Source organism: Triticum aestivum, chromosome 5B (genome assembly GCF_018294505.1).
Source record: "Triticum aestivum cultivar Chinese Spring chromosome 5B, IWGSC CS RefSeq v2.1, whole genome shotgun sequence".
Taxonomy (NCBI): domain Eukaryota; kingdom Viridiplantae; phylum Streptophyta; class Magnoliopsida; order Poales; family Poaceae; genus Triticum; species Triticum aestivum.
Window position 1 is genome coordinate 526,687,119 of NC_057807.1, and position 20,210 is coordinate 526,707,328.

The 20,210-nt window shown below is 45.1% G+C and overlaps 1 pseudogene; it reads left to right on the forward strand.

The window, feature by feature from the left end:
* The first annotated feature begins 2,262 nt into the window (after positions 1-2,262).
* LOC123114960 (uncharacterized) overlaps positions 2,263-20,210 on the forward strand; it is a 119,460-nt pseudogene continuing 101,512 nt past the window's right edge.

Genomic DNA, 20,210 nt, shown 5'->3' on the forward strand with positions numbered 1-20,210 from the left:
GGAAGTTGACACGGATGAAATTTATTTCGTCCGCGCCCTTCCCAGGCCGTGACCCTCCTGCCTTGCGGTAGTACCGCAAGGGGGAGCGGTAGTACCGCACCAGCGGTAGTACTGCTTCTAGCTCAGGCTTGTTCCGGCCTGTGCAGCTGCCACGGTAGTACCGTGATCACCCACGGTAGTACCGCGCGTCGTCGCGGTAGTACCGCTCCCTTAGAGCGGTAGTACCGTGAGTCGCGGGCAGAACTAGTGGATAACGGTTGGATCTTTTCCCCGACTATATAAGGGATGTCTTCTACCTCTAGTTGACTACCTCTTCCACCTCTAAGCTCCATTGTTGCTCCAAGCTCCATTTTCGCTCGATCTCTCTCCCTAGCCAATCAAACTTGTTGATTTGCTCGGGATTGGGTGACAAGGGCCCGATCTACACTTCCACCAAAGGATATTTGATTCCCCCACTTATCCCTTGCGGATCTTGTTACTCTTGGGTGTTGAGCACCCTAGACGGTTGAGGTCACCTCGAAGCCATACTCCATTGTGGTGAAGCTTCGTGGTGGTGTTGTTGTTGGGAGCCTCCGATTGTTGTGGAGATTGCCCCAACCTTGCTTGTAAAGGTTCGGTCGCCGCCTTCAACGGCACCAATAGTGGAATCACGGCATCTCGCATCGTGTGAGGGCGTGAGGAGAATACGGTGGCCCTAGTGGCTTCTTGGGGAGCATTGTGCCTCCACACCGCTCTAACGGAGACGTACTTACCCTTAAAAGGAAGGAACTCCGGTAACACATCCTCGTCTTCACCGTCTCCACTCTTGGTTATTTCGTGCCTTTACTTTTGCAAGCTTACTTATTGTTACATCTCTTGCTTGCTTGTGTACTAGTTGTTATTGCATCATATAGGTTGCTCACTTAGTTGCATATCTAGACAACCTATTTGTTGCGAAGTTTAATTTGGTAAAGAAAAGCTTAAAAATTGTTAGTTGCCTATTCACCCCCCCCTCTAGTCAACCATATCGTTCCTTTCAGGGGCCCTCCGGGATGGGTGGCCCCACCCGGTAGACCCCCGGGACACTTCTGGTGGTCCTGGTACAATACCGGGTGACCCCGAAACCTTCCCGATAGCCGAAACAACACTTCATATATATAATTCATTACCTCAGGACCATTCCAGAACTCCTCGTGACGTCCGCGATCTCATCCGGGACTCCGAACAACATTCGGTTTGCTGCATACTCATATTCATACAACCCTAGCGTCACCGAACCTTAAGTGTGTAGACCCTATGGGTTCGGGAGACACGTAGACATGACCGAGATGACTCTCGGGCAATAACCAACAGCGGGATCTAGATACCCATGTTGGCTCCCACGTGCTCCTCGATGATCTCATCGGATGAACCACGATGTCGTGGATTCGAACAACCCCGTCTACAATTCCCTTTGTCAACCGGTACGTTACTTGCCCGAGACTCGATCGTCGCTATCCCAATACCTCGTTCAGTCTCGTTACCGGCAAGTCACTTTACTCGTACCGTAATGCATGATCTCGTGACCAAAAACTTGGTCACTTTGAGCTCATTATGATGATGCATTACCGAGTGGGCCCAGAGATACCTCTCCGTCATACGGAGTGACAAATCCCATTCTCGATCCGTGTCAACCCAACAGACACTTTCGGAGATACCTGTAATGCACCTTTATAGTCACCCAGTTACGTTGTGACGTTTGGTACACCCAAAGCAATCCTACGGTATCCGGGAGTTACATGATCTCATGGTCTAAGGAAAAGATACTTGACATTGGAAAAGCTCTAGCAAATGAACTACACGATCTTGTGCTATGCTTAGGATTGGGTCTTGTCCATCACATCATTCTCCTAATGATGTGATCCCGTTATCAACGACATCTAATGTCCATAGCCAGGAAACCATGACTATCTGTTGATCAACGAGCTAGTCAACTAGAGGCTTACTAGGGACATATTATGGTCTATGTATTCACACGTGTATTACGATTTCCGGATAATACAGTTATAGCATGAATAAAGACAATTATCATGAACAAGGAAATATAATAATAATCCTTTTATTATTGCCTCTAGGGCATATTTCCAATAGTATGTACTTCCCATTACTTCTTACTTTGTACCTCCCGTCGAACACCTCGATGGTAGGGAAACACAGGCTACTACCAGTGTATTTCGCCGCTGCTCGAGCTAATCCGCTACGCCGGGGCGCGCCTCCGCCCGGCGCCCCGTACCGCCGCCATCCATGGAGATCTCCCTGGACGCGCTGCTGGGCGTGCAGCGGCACATGCAGGACCTGGCCTACCACCTCGCGCAGGGCGTCTCGGGGCTGTTCCTCCACCCCCACGTGTAGACGCCGTAGCTCCTGTGGCCCGCCCCGCCGCTCAAGCTCCTCCCCTTCGACATCAAGCTCCCGGCCGCCCCCTTCGCGGTCGGTGTCGACCTCCCGGCCATGGCCGTCGCATCCTTCATGGAGATCGGCGACCGGCTCAGGTAGGCCGGGTCCAACCTCGGCGCCTCCGTCGGCGGCGCCGTGCAGCAGCTGTTGCGGCAGTTTCCCGCGCCGTTTCGCGCGCGGCGGTAGAAGTGGGAGGGGGCCGCCGCGCCACCGACGCCTGCGGCAGTGGTGGATGAGGGGGAAGCGGGGCTCGTCGCGAAGAGGGCTGCCGAGGGCGGGGTAGCCGTGGAGGGTGTCGGGGAAGGAGGCTCCCTTGAAGAGGTGGCTGCGGCGGTGGCGGCGGCCGCTGGGAGTGCTGCTGCCGCCAGTGCGGCCGGGGTCGTGGCCGAGGGTGCTTGGTCGGGGGATCTGTTTTTAGGATACGGGCAGGTGTTGCCTGGTCGGGTCGGTCTCCGATTCAAAACTACCTTATATAGGGGCTTGCCTATTGTAGAATATTATTCTACAATCATTTATAGAATAGACCCACTATATATATGTATATATATATATGTATATATATACACATATATATATATGTATATGTATATATATAAATAAATATATATATATATACATACACACACACACACACACAAGCTGGGGAGGAGGAGGGGATGGGGGATGAATCTAAATTGAACAGAAAGCAGAAGATGCATGCACATGAACTCAACAGTGACCTTTGTTACTGCACCTGTTCTTTTAGTGTACTTCATGGTTTCATGGAAGGACACACGCCATAATACATGTATGCATAGCTTCATCGCATATAAAAGCAGCATATGAGCTCGGTTGTCGTCACAAGAGGGAGAGCATACTCAAACTGAAAAGGGAAACTAGCTAGCTCCCTTAATCTTCGAATGCGTGGATCCTAACCCAGGGTGTGTCTTGTGATTGAGAGGCAACAGGAACTCAAATGTGTGGTACAACGGCAAAATTTGCACGACAGCGATTGCACCTGCAACGAAGAAGAGATGATCTCCCACAAGGGCCCACCGTCTTCCATCGATGCTTGGCGCATGTTACCTTTTGCTAGGGAGGCTGGTGCTTGATTTGTTTCGACTCTCGACGAACTTGTACTGGATAGGAGAATAGTACCACTTTTAATATCTGAATTGCGCACCATTTTCTTATTTTCAAATGGACATATGGAAAAAAGCAATCATAAAAGAAAAATGCAAACAAATAATTTCAGGTTGTTCTTTCAGTCTGTTACTTATATTGTTCCACGAATATATATTGTGGGAAACATGCTTTGCACGATTGCTGGTACCAGGAAATACCTCATCTGCGAAAATCAAAACACCTCACCTCAGCATGAAAGGCACATGTCATGTATGATCTGAAGATTAATTTCCACATCAACTTCCAGAAGTTGTTTGTGTTTCGGACCTTCGAACTAAATTTCTGGCCAAAACATGTCATCGCAGGTCCCTGCCTCTAAGCACAAACATGCCTACTACAGAATCAACATGTTTATCGATGGGTAATTGGACGCATAAACAGAGAGAGTGAATAACAACACACATGCAAGCCTATTAGTGTTATCAACAAGTTGTCTGCTTTAATTTTCTTCCCGCTCCTCGCATTGCTCCTTGCTTCCTTATCATGTGTGCGAGACACATGAAAGCTCACATTTTATTATCACACATGATAAAATCTCCTGCCATTAATTTTACATCATTCCTATGCCGATTCTATAATTTGGAGTCCGGAAAACTGCTTTAGTATGCTTATCCTACCAACTAATAGACAATTGATAATCATTCTACCCGTTTAAAGAGAGGAATGTCAAGTCCTTTTCTATATGGTTTTGCTTACTATGCAAAAACTGGTCGCCTCAGTCGAACAGAAGAAACACTCTTTTCATATGGTTAACAATTTAGTTTCCATTTTTAAGAGGCACCATTCATATAGTTTACATAGGATTGAGAGGCAAACAAAAACTGGCATGCTCAAGTGTCAATGTACGCAAGATATGTGTGTCTCAATTAATTTGTAAACTTGGCATCATATTCGTCCAATAAAACTGCAATAGATTAACTACGATCCTAAATTTGTAAAGCATTTCGAGTGTTGTAAAAGCAACCGCTACCAACAAGCTGAGTTTTGCTTGGTTATGGATATTTGATTGCACTCTTGTTCAATCTATGTCTATTGCGGTTTGCATCCATAGAGACTTGTTAATTGAAGGGAACTCCTTTATGCTTGGCAATTGTGAACAAGTAATATGAAATGCGCAAGCAAAAGACCATATTACTTGTCCAAAGTTGAAGGGTGCTATACTTTGAAGAGATAACTGAGATTTTTCATTCATCCATTATATTTTGAAACTATAAAAAATATATAAATATTACAGAAAGATAGTGCTTCGATTTGATAAACCAGAATCAAATAACCCCTATTTCCAACTCGCGAACCAAAAATGTTGTTTTTATCTTGTAAGTCTGAATTATGGCATACATAACAACACCTCAGGTTTTCCTTATGGAGGCTAAAACACCTAAAGTGCTAGCTTGGAACACATTCTGAATGTTCGAAAAATTAATTGATGACAGCCAACATAAGTTGGTTGTCTTGACATTCACACTTTCTAGTTAGTGATATAAATGTAGCCTCCATAATTAAGTCCCCCTGCAGGGCATGTAGGAGGTGACGGGCTAGTATTATGTGGGACAACCACATTTCTTTTTCTATATAGGTTCGTGCAAATTAATGAATAGTTGGAAACAGAAAGGAATGTAAACTAAACAACAACTCACACACAAAGGTTGTTGTCATTATGAACTCTAGTCATTTGCTCCAGCTAGCTATCTACTCGCTAGTATCAGCATTATTTATTGCTTAGTTACATGGATTTTAGGCATGGCACATAGCACAAAAAAATATTAGCATGGTTGAGAAAAGAAGCACCAACAAACATTGCACGGTATGGGCTTGGTAGGTGTCGGGAGTACGGCCGTGCCAGGATGTGGGTCAAAATAAACTTGGTTTCAAAATTGAACGTGTACTACTTCGTCTTACTTTCACAATATTGACATTATGTGTATAAGCAATGCAACATCTTTCTTTTTAATCCTTATGTGAAATACGTCTGCTACAATTTTGAAAATAGTTTATCATCAAATGAAAGTCCTCTTATGAACGGAAGTTTCATGTAACCACGTTACAGTGTTGTGTCCGTACAGATCACTACTACATTAATATTTACAAGTTGGTGCATCCAACATGACTTAGTTAAAAATGGTGGGTAGGTAACTAAAGTGCATCACGGACCTCGAAGGGCGCACGAGGGACCTTGGAATACTATCAGCTTATATATAAGTTTGCCACTAAGTATGGACGCACCTGGCAAAGCAATGATGCTGCAACCACACCACACCACGTTGGTCTCAAGAGTTTATAAATGAATATTTTTACACTGTATCTCTACTTGCACTAGCTTGTTTCACTTGGCTGTCTTGAACACATGTTAGATTGTGAGGTGCGGCTTACGACCAGTTTGCTACATTTTAAGAGAACAATGGCAAGGCATTTTCTGTGGCCTTTGCTTGACCGCGTCATAGGTCCTCTGACACATATCTAACACTCTATTTACAATAGTGTAAAAAAACTCTTTTCAAAATGGTTAATATAGTGTCTATTTTCTTACATCCCCTACATTGGATTGAGAGGCTGCAGTAACTTATGTGTCTGGCTGGCACAAGGCATCATCACCATATGTGAATCTTCAAAAACTTGGCATGATATTAACCCGATGATCTAGATACATCCAACTAGGATTATAAAGCATTTTTAGTACTGTACTAATTAACAAGTACTAGCAGTTGGTTAGTTTTTTTCTTCTCGAATAGAAAATTAACCACCGGCCTCTACACAGATTGATGCACAAAACCGTAAAGTATTTATTAATTTATTATACCGACGAAAGCTAAGCATTGTGTTGACAAATAAATCGTCTTAAAAATAAATAAATAAACCCTAGCGAGAGTATCTCTACAATCCTACCAACAACCCTATGATCAGTGACCATAATCCACCAGTCTTGCAAAAGAGTGACTGAAACAGCAAAAATACGCTGCTCCTAGACAAATCCTTTAAGAAGGGATCACCATACATGCGCCCATGTTGACGAGTCCAACTGAAGATCGAACTTCAGTTTTCATTCCCGAAGGCAAGCTTCGAGCCAACCCCTTCCAAAAGGGCATGTATGTTGCCTGATCTACACATAGTAGAGAGATCATGGGTTTTTACATGGAGTTCACACATACTCATTGGCAACCGTCACTGCCAACAACCTCGCTACAAGCTGGCGATCCCGGCGCTGAAAGATCCCATCCAGTGGCGGTGGCTACGGGAAAAATCCTTGGGGAGCCAAACAGGCCAGGTTAAAGCTGACCTCATAAACTTTTCTATTATGGCCCCCTCAATCTTCACTATTTGTTGATGCGCTGGGCGGGCCACGGCCGGGTTTTTCTCAACGTAACTCCACCCCTGAGCCCATGCCCATGGGAGAAAGCGGTGGAAGCATGTCCTTACAACCCCGCTTTTTGTCACTCCCGCACCTCTTTCGTTTCCGCCGATGGGAGAGCACTACTAGGGAAAACCCTAGCAGTAGCGCTGGTTATAGGCCTAGCAGTAGCATGGGCACCTGCGCTACTACTATGGCACTACAGCTAACTTTTAGCAGTAGCGCTGGTAAGGCCCCCGTTACTGCTAACTCAATTAGCAGTAGCAGTAGTGTGTGTTCCAACAAGCGCTACTGCCAATTACTTGCAGCGCGCCCTAACCCCCCGGCACTACTATTCTTTCATATTCCATTTCTCTTTTGTTTTACACTATATACTGTATCTATACACCATTATACAAGTTTTCATACAGTAGCAATTTAGAGATTGTTATACCATTATGCTCATGATGAGTTATTATATCAGTGGGTGAAAGAAACGTGGATTCAAAGTGAGCATCATGATCATAATAACAACTCATCATCATCATCATAATAACAAGTCCTACTCATCATCATAATAGTCATATAACAACTCATCATACTAGCACATCAGTCATCATCATCATCATCATACTAACAACCACATAGGGCACTAGGACAAGCACATATATATCCTTCATTTTCATATTTAAGCGACCACATAGACCTTGTTTACTCACTATAGACGATGGTTGTCGACCAGGAACGGGTGTCATCGGTGATCTTCTGAGTGTCGTCGACCGATTCGTCGGTGATCTACCCTGCGCCACACATGAGCATTCACGCATTAGCATTCAAACTTGGTGCTCATTGCATTTCATGGTTCAATATTGACAAAAACATTTCAATATATCTTATAATGCAAACATTTAATTTCGACAAGAAGCATAACTAAATACCCTAGTTCTAAATTTGGCAATGTGAGATTGACATAACTCAATACCCTAGTTCTACTTTATTCAACACTTACTAAAAATTTCTATTACTAAAATTGCTATACCAAAATTTTCTTACTACAAACTTCTATTACTAAATTTGATACCTAAAATTTTCTCATATAGTATTCCAATACATTTCTGTATTGAAAATTTTCTACACCTAAAAAATTTTGTTACTAAATTTTTTTACTAAAAATTTCGATTACTAAAATTTCAAAAATAGAGGGAGGTGGAGGGAGGAACGAGGGAGGGATGAGGGAGGGAGCGAAGGAGGGAGGTGGAGGAAGGGAGCGAGGTGGAGGGAGGAGGAGGAAAGATGAGGCAGGAAGGGAGGTGGGAGGGAGGAGGCATGAGGAAGGGAGTGAGAGGGAGGTGGAAGGAGGGAGCACTAGTAGAAAAAGGGTAAAATGTGTAGCACATTAGTGCCAGTTTGATTTTGAGCCAGCACAAATGTGTCCATTAGTGTTGGTTCCAACGGCTAGCCGACCGCTCTCATTAGTACCGGTTCGAGGCGAACCTTTAGCACTGGTTCGTACCATGAACCGGTACTAAAGAGAGTGGTGGCAGGATGTTGTCAGTCTGGGCCCCCTCCAGCATCTTTAGTACCGGTTCGTGGCACGGACCGGTACTAAAGGTCAACGTACATAAACCCTTCCTCCACCCGAGCTCGCTCTGTTCTTCCCCTTTCCCCTCTCCTCCTCTGTTCTTCCCCTCTCTTCCTCGAGCTCATCACACATTTTGCCCAAAAATTGTCAAGATTTGAAGGCCCCATCCATTCAAATGATCACAAAGGTTAGCCACTTTGTCCTTTCATCTCTCATTGCTAGATTAGCTCTTGCAATGCTTTGTATGGTGATTAATTTGTGAGTTTATTAATTTGGGAGGAATTATATGTGCTAGTATTTGATTTATATGCAATTTGAGGTCAAAAATAACACTTAGTTTGCATATGTAGGTGTGGTTTACTTAGTGCCTTCTAAATCTCCGTCGTAACCACCGTCGATCGCCCGCACCATCCCTTCACCGGCACCACCTTGTGGTGAGGCTCTTGTTCATGAATGTTTTACATTACCAAATTGAAGTTTGCGTGATTTGGATATATAGTTACTCGTATAATTATCTTACCCGTACATTGTTTGTTATACATAGTGCCATGGTTTTGATATCCGTCCCCGTCAGCCCTCGTCCTTGTTATGATTCGGATGTGGTATATTCTCTTTTAAAACAAGTTGTTGCATTTCGTGTTTATGACAAATTATGCCCATCAAGTTGACACAGATATTTTTATCTAGGAGGTATGTGAACCGGAAATTCCAACCGACCCTATTGTCGAGAGGTTAAATTTAGTTGAAAGAGAAAGCGAGTATTTGAAAGAAAAATTGAAAAAAATAGAGGGGGAGAAGATGGAATTGGAGTTGCATGTTGCCGATGTCGTCGATGATCACAAGATCAAGATGGAGAAAATGCGGTTGAAGAATAGAAAGATTAGAAAATATGCCATTGATAGTGTGGCTTGGTATCATTATGCTATTGGGTCAATTGTTACCTTAGTTGCGATCTTGATCGCATTTGTTGTTGCATTTAAATTCTTTAGCTAGAGAGTTATTTGTATGTTGCATTTAATTAAGTGTTGTATATGAACTTTATGTATGAACTTGTATTAATTTGGTCTATTCGGTGTTGTGTAATGAAGATGAGACATCAATGGATGTATGATGACCGATGCTCTCTCGAGTTCATTAATGGCGTGCATACTTTTCTGCTTGCTGCTGAGGCAAACAAGCGGGCGGATGGTTTTATCCCTTGTCCATGTGCTGGCTGTAAGAATGGTCACAATTACTCTACGTCAAGAACCATTCACGTCCACCTATTTGAGTCCGGTTTCATGCCCCACTATAATGTTTGGACCATCCACGGAGAAAGAGGGGTTATGATGGAAGACAATGAAGAAGAAGAGGACGATGACGGCTATCCTAGCCATGGGTTCCCTGAATACGATGATACAACAATGGGGGAAGAAGCTGAGCCGGCAATGCGGGAAGAAGCTAAAGAAGAGGCATCAGATCAGCCCGCTGATGATCTAGGTCGGGCCACTGCCGATGCAAAGAGAAACTGCGCAAGTGATTTGGAGAAGAAGAAGTTGCAGCGCATGTTAGAGGATCACAAGAAATTGTTGTACCCAAATTGCGAAGCTTACAAAAAAAGGTTGGGCACCACTCTGGAATTGCTGCAATTGAAGGCAGAGAATGGTGTATCTGACAAGGGATTTGGAAAGTTGCTAGTAATGATAAAGAATATGCTTCCAAAGGACAACTAATTGCCCGAGAGTACGTATGAAGCAAAGAAGGCTGTCTGCCCTCTAGGGTTAGAGGTGCAAAAGATACATGCATGCCCTAATGACTGCATGCTCTACCACGGTGAGTACGAGGATTTGAACGCTTGCCCGGTATGCGGTGCATTGCGTTATAAGATTAGTCGCGATGACCCTAGTGATGTCGAGGGCGAGCGCCCCAGGAAGAAGATTCCTTCCAAGGTGATGTGGTATGCTCCTATAATACCATGGTTGAAACGTTTGTTCCAAAACAAAGAGCATGCGAAGGCGATGCGGTGGCACAGAGAAGACCGTAAGAAAGACGGAAAGTTGAGAGTACCCGTTGACGGTTCGCAGTGGAGAAATCGAGAGAAAGTACAGGGAGGAGTTTGCAGGTGACCCAAGGAACGTATGGTTTGGTCTAAGCGCAGATGGCATTAATCCTTTTGGGGAGCAGAGCAGCAACCATAGCACCTGGCCTGTGACTCTATGTTTGTATAACCTTCCTCCTTCGTTGTGCATGAAGCGGAAGTTCATTATGATGCCAGTGCTCATCCAAGGCCCTAAGCAACCCGGCAATGACATTGATGTGTACCTAAGGCCATTAGTTGAAGAACTATTACAACTATGGAATGGAACAGGTGTACGTGCGTGGGATGAGCACGGACAGGAAGAATTTGACCTAAAGACGTTGCTGTTCGTGACCATCAATGATTGGCCTGCTCTCAGTAACCTTTCAGGACAGACAAACAAGGGATACCGCGGATGTACGCACTGTTTGGATGATACCGACAGTATATATTTGGATAGTTGTAGGAAGATTGTGTACCTGAGACATCGTCGATTTCTTCCGAGCAGGCATCTCGTAAGAAAGAATGGCAAGCATTTTAAAGGTGAGGTGGATCACCGGACGAAACCTCGCCACCGTACTGGTGCTGATGTACATGATATGGTCAAGGATTTGAAGGTAATCTTTGGAAAGGGTCCTGGAGGACAACCTGTTCTGAAGGACACTGACGGACGCGCACCCATGTGGAAGAAGAAATCTATATTTTGGGACCTACCATATTGGAAAGACCTAGAGGTCCGCTCCGCAATCGACGTGATGCATGTGACGAAGAATCTTTACATGACCCTGCTTGGCTTTTTGGGCATGTATGGGAAGACAAAAGATACACCAGAGGCACAGGAGGACCAGCAACGTATGCACGGAAAAGACGGCATACATCACGGTCAGGCCAGCTATGCTGTTACCAAAGAAGAGAAGGAAATCTTCTTTTAATGCCTGCTCAGCATGAAGGTACCATCTGGCTTCTCGTCAAATATAAAGGGAATAATAAATATGGCAGAGAAAAAGTTCCAGAACCTAAAGTCTCATGACTGCCACATGATTATGACGCAACTACTTCCGGTTGCATTGAGGGGGCTTCTACCGGAAAACGTTCGATTAGCCATTGTGAAGCTATGTGCCTTCCTCAATGCAATCTCTCAGAAGGTAATCGATCCAGAAATCATACCAAGGTTACAAAATGATTTGGTGCAATGTCTTGTCAGTTTCGAGTTGGTGTTCCCACCATCATTCTTCAACATCATGACGCACGTCCTAGTTCACCTTTGCGAAGAGGTTAACGTTTTGGGTCCTGTATTTCTACACAATATGTTCCTCTTTGAGAGCTTCATAGGAGTCTTGAAGAAATATGTTCATAACCGTGCTAGGCCAGAAGGAAGCATCTTGAAGGGCCATGAAAATGAGGAGGTCATTGAGTTCTGTATTGACTTTTTTCCTGAGCTTAAGACGATTGGTGTTCCTGAATCGCGGCATAAGGGCAGACTGGATGGAAAAGGCACGCTAGGAGGGGATCAAATAATATGTATGGAAGGGCATTCTCTCATTGAAGCACACTACGTAGTTCTACAGAATTCCGCCTTGGTGGCTCTGTATATGGAGGAACACAAGAATTTTCTACACTCCAAACACCCGGAGAAGTCTGACGACTGGATTACACGTGAACAAACGAGGACTTCCGCCGGTTGGTTGCAGAAACGTGCCATGCATGATGGCGACATTCAAAATGACATGTACTCGCTGTCCCAGTTACTATATTCGAATATAATGACTTTCAAAGGGTACCAGATAAATGGGAATACATTTTACACGATCGCCCAAGATAAAAAGAGCACCAACCAAAACAGTGGTGTCCGCTTTGATGCAACTACCAACACGGGAAAAGGAAACATATTATGGTTACATAGAGGACATACGGGAACTTAACTATGGAGGTGTTTTGAAGGTCCCTTTGTTTCGGTGCAAATGGGTCAATATGACACGAGGCGGGGTAACGGAAGACCCGCAGTACAGATTGACAACAGTGGATCTCAACAATCTTGCGTATGCAGACGAACCATTCGTCCTAGCCAATGATGTGGCACAGGTTTTTTATGTGAAAGACATGTCTACCAGGCCGAGAAAAACAAAAGATAAGGAAGCAAATGGATCATACGATGAGCCAAAGCGCCACATAGTTCTTTCAGGGAAAAGAAACATCATGGGAGTGGACGACAAGACAGACATGTCAGAAGATTATGAAAAGTTTGATGAAATTGCTCCATTCACAGTGAATATTGACCCGAGCATCCAGTTAAATGATGAAGATTTTCTATGGCTACGGCGCAAAGGGACACACGCGAAGAAAAAGTTTCACACTAAAGATCTGGGATGTGATCGGCTTCACTATCATCACTTTCTTCTGTGTTTCACACCCAGGAGGGAATCTCTGTAATAGTTAGGGTAGTTATGTGTTTTGGCATTTGAAACACGAAGAAATTTTATGTGCAAACAAATTCTTTCATGCATTTACTGATTTTTTCAGCTAAATGACCCTGAAATTGAAAATCATTTCAAATGAACTCAGAAAAGGTTGAAAGTTGGCATGGTATCATAATTTCACCCACATAGCATGTGGGAAAAAGTAGAGAGGGTTACGGCAAAAACTGGATGCACTTTGTGTACAGAATGGACAATCTCTTTCGAAGTATCAGGGTTTCGGACGAAAACTCATCTGTTACAAAGGCATTTCATTTTTCAAATAACCTAAGCAGTACCAAATTGAATATAATGATAAAACACACTAATATTAAACATAGGAAAAAAGAATCACTGAAAAATCTTTTTTCAAAGTTAAGTTATTCACAAACTAGTGATTCACACAAATTTCAAATAATTCAAAATTTAAACTATTTAAATTTGAAAACTACTAGCACTAACAGAAAGTTTGTAATTTTTTGTACCTAAAGGAAAAATATTCACAAAGAAACTCTAAATACAGCAAAAAACAACTCAAAAATAAATAAAGCAAAAAAAATTAAGAAAATAAAAAAGCCCGCCTACTGGGCCAAAGCGGCCTGCATACGACTAGAAACACAACCTTTTGTTGGGCCAGGATGCAGGCCCGCAAAGGCCCAGTAGGCCCACAAGGAAGCACAGAACAGGTAGGCCCAGTAGGCCTGCTTAGGAGAGGAGCTCGAGAGAGCTACCGCTCTGGGGCTTATAAACCAGTGCGGTCGCCCCTCAACAAGCGAGGTGGGACTAAACTTGCTGCACCGCACCGCGCCAGCGCACCCCCTTTAGTATCGGGTGGTGACTGCAACCGGTACTAAAGAGAGGGTCATTAGTACTGGTTGGAGCCACCACCCGGTACTAAAGATGGGGCGATTCCCGCCACTTAGCCTGGCAAAAACAGACCTTTAGTACCGGTTGGTGGCTCCAACAGGTACTAAAGGTCCATCCTATATATACAACACTTGAAAAAAATTCGGTTTCCCTCTGTTTCTTCCCTCCATCGATGAGACACGCTGCCTGCCCCGATCGACGCCGTCGTCGCCCTAGCCGTCGCCGCCCCTGTCAATGTCGCCGCCCCCGTTGACGTCGCCGCCCCGGCCGTCCCCGTCCCCGTCGTCCCCGTCGCCGCGCCCCGCCCCGTCGCCGCGCCCCGCCCCGTCGCCGCGCCCCGCCCTGCCGTCGCTGCCCCGCCCCGTCGTCGCCGCCCCGTCGTATCCTCGCTGGTGAGCTCACCCCGGCCGCCATGTCCACACACACACACACACACACTACACACACACACACACACATTAATTTGTTTGTTATAAATTTTAGTTATAGATTTTTTTCGGTTTTTTAGTTATAGAAATGTTAGAAATTTTTCTGTTTTTTAGTTATAGAAATACTGGAAATGTTAGTTATATTGAAATGTTATAATTTTTTTTCTGTTTCTTAGTGATAGAAATATTTATAGAAATGTTAGCAATTTTTTTGTTTTTTAGTTATATGAATATTAGAAATGTTATAGAAATGTTAGTTATATAATCAGAAATGTTAGAAATTTTAGAATCAGTTTTACTTAGATGAATTAGATTAATGTTATATAGAGTTTTAGTTATCACAATCCAATCATTTAAAAAATGTTACTTTTTGCGGGCATATAGTTTTTGTTCTTGACGATCTGCCCGGCCTGCATCCTCTCGTCGACCCGTTCGCGACGACGTCCTGCTTTAGAGGACCCATGTCCGGGAATGGGATCCGCCGGGCTGGCACTGGGAGGTGCTACCTGGAGGGGCGCGCCGCTTGGTGAGGAACCCGGCCTCGGGTCCCGTCATCGACCCTGATCTCCTTTGGTGGCGTTCGCCTGGGCCACATTCGGTGCAAAGGGAGCCGGCACCGCCGGAGGTGGTGCGTCGCCGTGTCAGGTAGGAGGACGAGCACGTCCATCGCTACATGGCTGCTATGGACGTCATTTTCTCCAATACTTGGCAGGTTCTTTGGGCAGATGACCGGAGATATGATCCTGTGAAGGAATCAGAATTATCTAAGGAACGGTCGATAAAAACAAGGCCAATGCCGCAAAAAAGACGCAGTTCCATAGGCTGGGTCCAGGTGGCTACGCGGTGGGAATGCCTAAGTGGGATAAGTCTGAGCAAGAGATGGAGGATGCAGGGGTCACTCCGGTTACTATGAGCTGGCCCCCCAGGTGCAGAACTTGGTTCTATGCGCATGGGGGGGCGTTGGACCCGAAGATAGGCATGGTTTTGTAGAAGGCAAGTCTAAAAGGAGCCGAACAAAAGATACTTGAAGCAATAGAAGAAGCTCGAACGGGGGTGTTCACGCCCAACAGAGAGAACGACGAGCTTACGCGCGCCCTGGGAAATCCTGAACACCCGGGAAGAACACGAGGCAAGGGCGTTATTCCCTGGTATGAGGGCTTTTCGGAATGGAACGAGGACTACAGGTCCCGTGCAAGAAAGAAGATGGAGGAGGAGAAGAAGAGGAAGCAGGACGCGGAATGCCTTCAAGGCCTAGAAGCAAGGCAGGCAGACTTGGCACTCAAATTCCAGCAGCAGTAGATCGACTCACTTAGCCAGGAAAGGGGGTCTCAGCAGCGGCAGCAGCAAGCGGATGATCGTCCATCATTGTATAGCACCATCCCATCCATGCCGAGAAGCAGCCTTGGTTCTGCCCCAGGCGACACACTGCTGGAAACATACCCTGTGGATAACATCATAGAGAACACTAACTGTGAGATACACTCCAAAATGAAGAACATATCCATGAAGGTGGCGGACGGTGTTGCTTTTACAATTACCCCCGAAGCAACCTTCCATTGCACCCTGATTTCAGAGGGCTATGCTCGTGTATTGGTTGATAAAGTGGTGGACCCATATTCGGGGCTACAGCTTGACATTCCTGGAGGTGAAGACGAGCGCACACTAGGAGAGGCCATACATTATATCATCCTATGGAGAAAGGATTGCATCATCTTTCGAAGTCCACCGACACCGCGTCGTCTGCCGACTCCTCAAAGTCCGCCACCGAGTCAGCAGACTCCTGCTCCTCCAAGTCCACGAACGCGTGAGCCGACTCCTCCTCGAAGTCCGACACCTCCTCCAAGTCCCCGAACGCGTGAGCAGACTCCTTCTTCAAGTTCGGCACAGCGTCAGGTCACTCCTCTGGTTTCAAGCCCGACACCGTGTCAGGCCACACCTCCTGCTTCAAGTCCGGCACAGCGTCAGGCCACTCCTCCTGCTCCAACTCAGCCACGTCAACCGTCTCCACCGTCTCAGCAATCGCATAAGAGACACACCGCCGCTATGGTGCGTAGCGGTACGAGTCGAGGTAGTTCAGGAACTACAGGCGGAGACAAGCGATATAAATATGGTCCAAGCCTCGCTCCTCTTCCTCAGAGGCCTTACAACATGACCGAGGAGCAAAACACAGCCATAGTGCAGGCCCAAGTGGATGCCCATTTTGCACCGAAACCGGCAGAGCCGCCAAGGGAGAAAGTGCCTGAGGAAAAGATTGACCACTTCATTCGTATGGCTAGAGCACCAGCTCCCAAGCCCGTTGATTCAGACTATGAGCGCCAAGTCAGGAAGTCACATCGAGCACGACTACAGAAGGAAGCGAGCTCGTGCTCGAGCCAACAAGCAGCGAGCAAAAAATGCGGGAAAACCGTTCCCCAGCTGGGAGAACAAGCGCGCAATCGATCCCCCCGCTTGTTGTGCCAACAACACGTGAGAGGAGTACGTGCGCCCAATATTATTGTGGGTAAACCGCTAGCGTTCCCCAGCTGGGCGATGTGGTAATAACTGAGGAGCATATAATGCAGGCTGAAATGCTCAAGATCTCTGTTGGACAACTCCTCGAAATCGAGCCCATGTCTCCGCTTAGAGAATTGGAAATAAAACGGAAATATGTCCGGGGCCAACATTTGGTCGAGCCAGACAAGGTCAAGAACCTCCCAACGAGAATGTATGAATTGCATCAATGGTACATGAACATTACTGAGATTTCCAATCGAGAGTCCCTCATGGTGAATGTCAAGGAGGATCATTACTTCCATGAGAAAGCTCTGTCTATTGAGTGTTCAGAACTATTTCAGTTATGCAATCAAGACACACTCGACATTTCTTTCTGTAATTTTTGATCAATCATTACATGTAATTATCCTTACTATATATTCTTTTCTGTGGTATTATATGCAGGACGAAGATGTATGAAATGAAAAAATCTAGACGCTATGGCATTGGGTTCATTGACCCAAATACCATTGATGAGTACACATGGAATCTTTCAACTTGTCGAGATAGTTTAGAGGAAAGCATGCTAGAGTTCTTCAAGCGTCTCAATATAAGTGAAGATATACTACTTCCTTACAACTTCCTGTGAGTCACACTGTCTTATACTACAAATTTTGTTTTTGCTTACTAGCTAGCTAGATGTTAATAATTAAGTGTATAGGGTTTACGGTAGTTGATTAGTGTTATGAACATGCCCGCTTAATTAAGACATGCAAACGTGTGCGCATGTAGTTTCCACTGGATCTTGTTAGACATTAAAGTTGACAAAGGAATAGCTGAAGTACTAGACTCACTACTGAAAGAAGAAAAAGACTACACCATCGTGAAGGGGATAGTCAACAGGTAATTTCAATCATTATTAACTATATCTCGGCATATTTAGTTCGTCATTTCCTGATATGAACTATTTAATAACCCTTTTATTAATTTTCTTTGCCGGCGGGCAGGGTTTGGGCAAAGTTCATCAAGGTGATTCCAGGCAAATGGGCAAAAAAGTTGTTTTGGTATCGACCAAAGGTAATTAATTAAGTAGTACTAGCTAGCTAGCTAGCTATCATCTCTTTAATTCTTGTTTCAATATCATTAATTAATTATCATGCTTGATTAATCATTATCTGATTCAATTCCATTCTCGTAAAGGCCCTGAAGCAGGCGCCAGGGAATGATCTGTGTGCATCCTATGTTTGCGAGAACATTCGCATGATGGCGTTCGAAAGGAGCAGATCTCAAAGACATGACTGGGTGCGGTTGTCAGAACACTATTCACACCATTATCGATATCTAGTCACACAACTAATACACATGCATATTGATCTCCTTCTTAACAGTTCAGAGAGGTGCGGGAGCAGCTCCTACCAGCGGAGCGCATACTAGCACTTCGAGAGGAAATAGCGGGATTTTTTCTCGACCAGGTCATAGATCCCAAAGGAGAATACTATTACCCGCTACCGCCCCCATGAACCACTTGCCATCGTGCTCCGAAGGCACCAAGGCAACATGTAGGAGGAATTGTATATGTATATACATGTGTATGTGTGAATAATTAATAGTGTTGGTTGTGAGACATTCAATGATATATATTTATATATATGGGGTTCTACATACAAGAAAATCTATTTATATATACGCATAACGTGTACAATTTGTAGTATCGTAAAATACCAGCAAACAAAAAAAAATTAAATGGAAAACGCAAAATTAATGGAAAATAAAACCAACACCCCCCCCCCAAACATTTAGTACCGGTTGGTGTTACCAACCGGTACTAATGGTCTACCAGCACCTGGGCCTGGCCCGTGCCACGTGGTGGTACTTTAGCGTCGGTGTGTGAGGAACCGGTACTAAAGGGGGGGGGGGCTTTAGTCCCCACTCTTTAGTGCTGGTTGCCCTACCGACACTAAAGGCCGTTACGAACCGGTGCTAAGGCCCGGTTCTGCACTAGTGGAGGGAGGGATGTGGAGGGAAGAGGAGGGATGAGGGAGGGAGGAGGAAGGAGCTACCTCAGTGGAGGAGGAGCAGGAGTGGCGGCGGCGGCGGGCGACACCGATGGCCGGGCAACAAGCGTGGGAAGGGCCGGTGTGGGGGACAGAGTGGAGCGGGAGAGTAACGGGCGGCCACACGGAGGAGATAAAATGGCCTTAGCAGCAATGCATGTTAGGGAACAATGCTACTGCTAAGGGCAGCAGTAGCGCTGAGTAATAGCCCCACACTGCTGCTAAGTTGGGCCCAATTGATAGCACAGTACACCCATAATGGTAGCGTGGTGTCGTAGGCCCATGCTACTGCTATAAGTTTAGAAGTAGCGGGGGTACCTAGGCCATGCTACTGCTATGGATAGCTCCGGTAGGTGAGGTGGGGACCACTTAGCAGTAGCATTGGGTGACCGGCCCGCGCTATTTCTGTAGACTTACCTGTAGCGCTGGATAATACCCAGCGCTACTGCTAAGTGACAATAGCGGTGGCCTAGTACTACTCGCTACTGTTAAGATTCTACCACCTATGAGGTATTTCCAAGAAGTGACACCATCTATGCCAGCCACTATGCACATATTGCAAGATCGTGAATCCTCCAGACGTTGTCGGCGTGCCGGTCCCAACTCGCTGCGGCCACCATAGCAGCACCGCAACGTGTGGAACTGTCGCCTAGCTCTACGCAGCCAAGCCAGTGCTAGATGGACGTCGTCGGATTGCATCAGAGCAAGATCCACCACCTCCTACTGTTCGGGCATGCATGCAAAATTATACTCCCTTTGTTCCTAAATATAAGTCTTTGTAGAGATTTCACTGCGGACCACATACGGATGTATATAGATGCATTTTAGAGTATGAGTTCATTTATTTTGCTCCTTATGTGGTCCATAGTGGAATCGCTCCAAATACTTGTACTCCCCCGTTCCGAAATATTTGTCTTTCTACAAGTTTCAAATGAACTACTACATACAGATATATGTAGACATATTTTAGAATGTAGATTCACTCATTTTGCTTCCTATGTAGTTGTTGAAATCTCTAGAAAGACAAATATTTGGAAACAGAGGATGTATTTAGGAACGGAGGAGTATGCTTGTTCAATCGTATTGTTTGCAATATTAAATGAGTTTTATAACTGCAAGGAACATTGATTTCTAATTCTTTTGTGATATGACAATTTATAAAAAAATGGTGCAAACCCAAAGCACCGTGAACTTGTTAAAATTTGAAGGATGCTAGTTTCTATGCAGAAAACTGAGAGCTTTAAATCAACCGTGCAAGTTTTGGAATAATCAAGGTTTTATAAGATGCGCAAAGAGTTGCCTCTTTTTAACATGTTGGGATCAAGAAAGCTATATTTTCCAGCTCACGAACCAAAAGAGTTCGGTTTACGTCTTCATTGTCTTAACTGTGACTC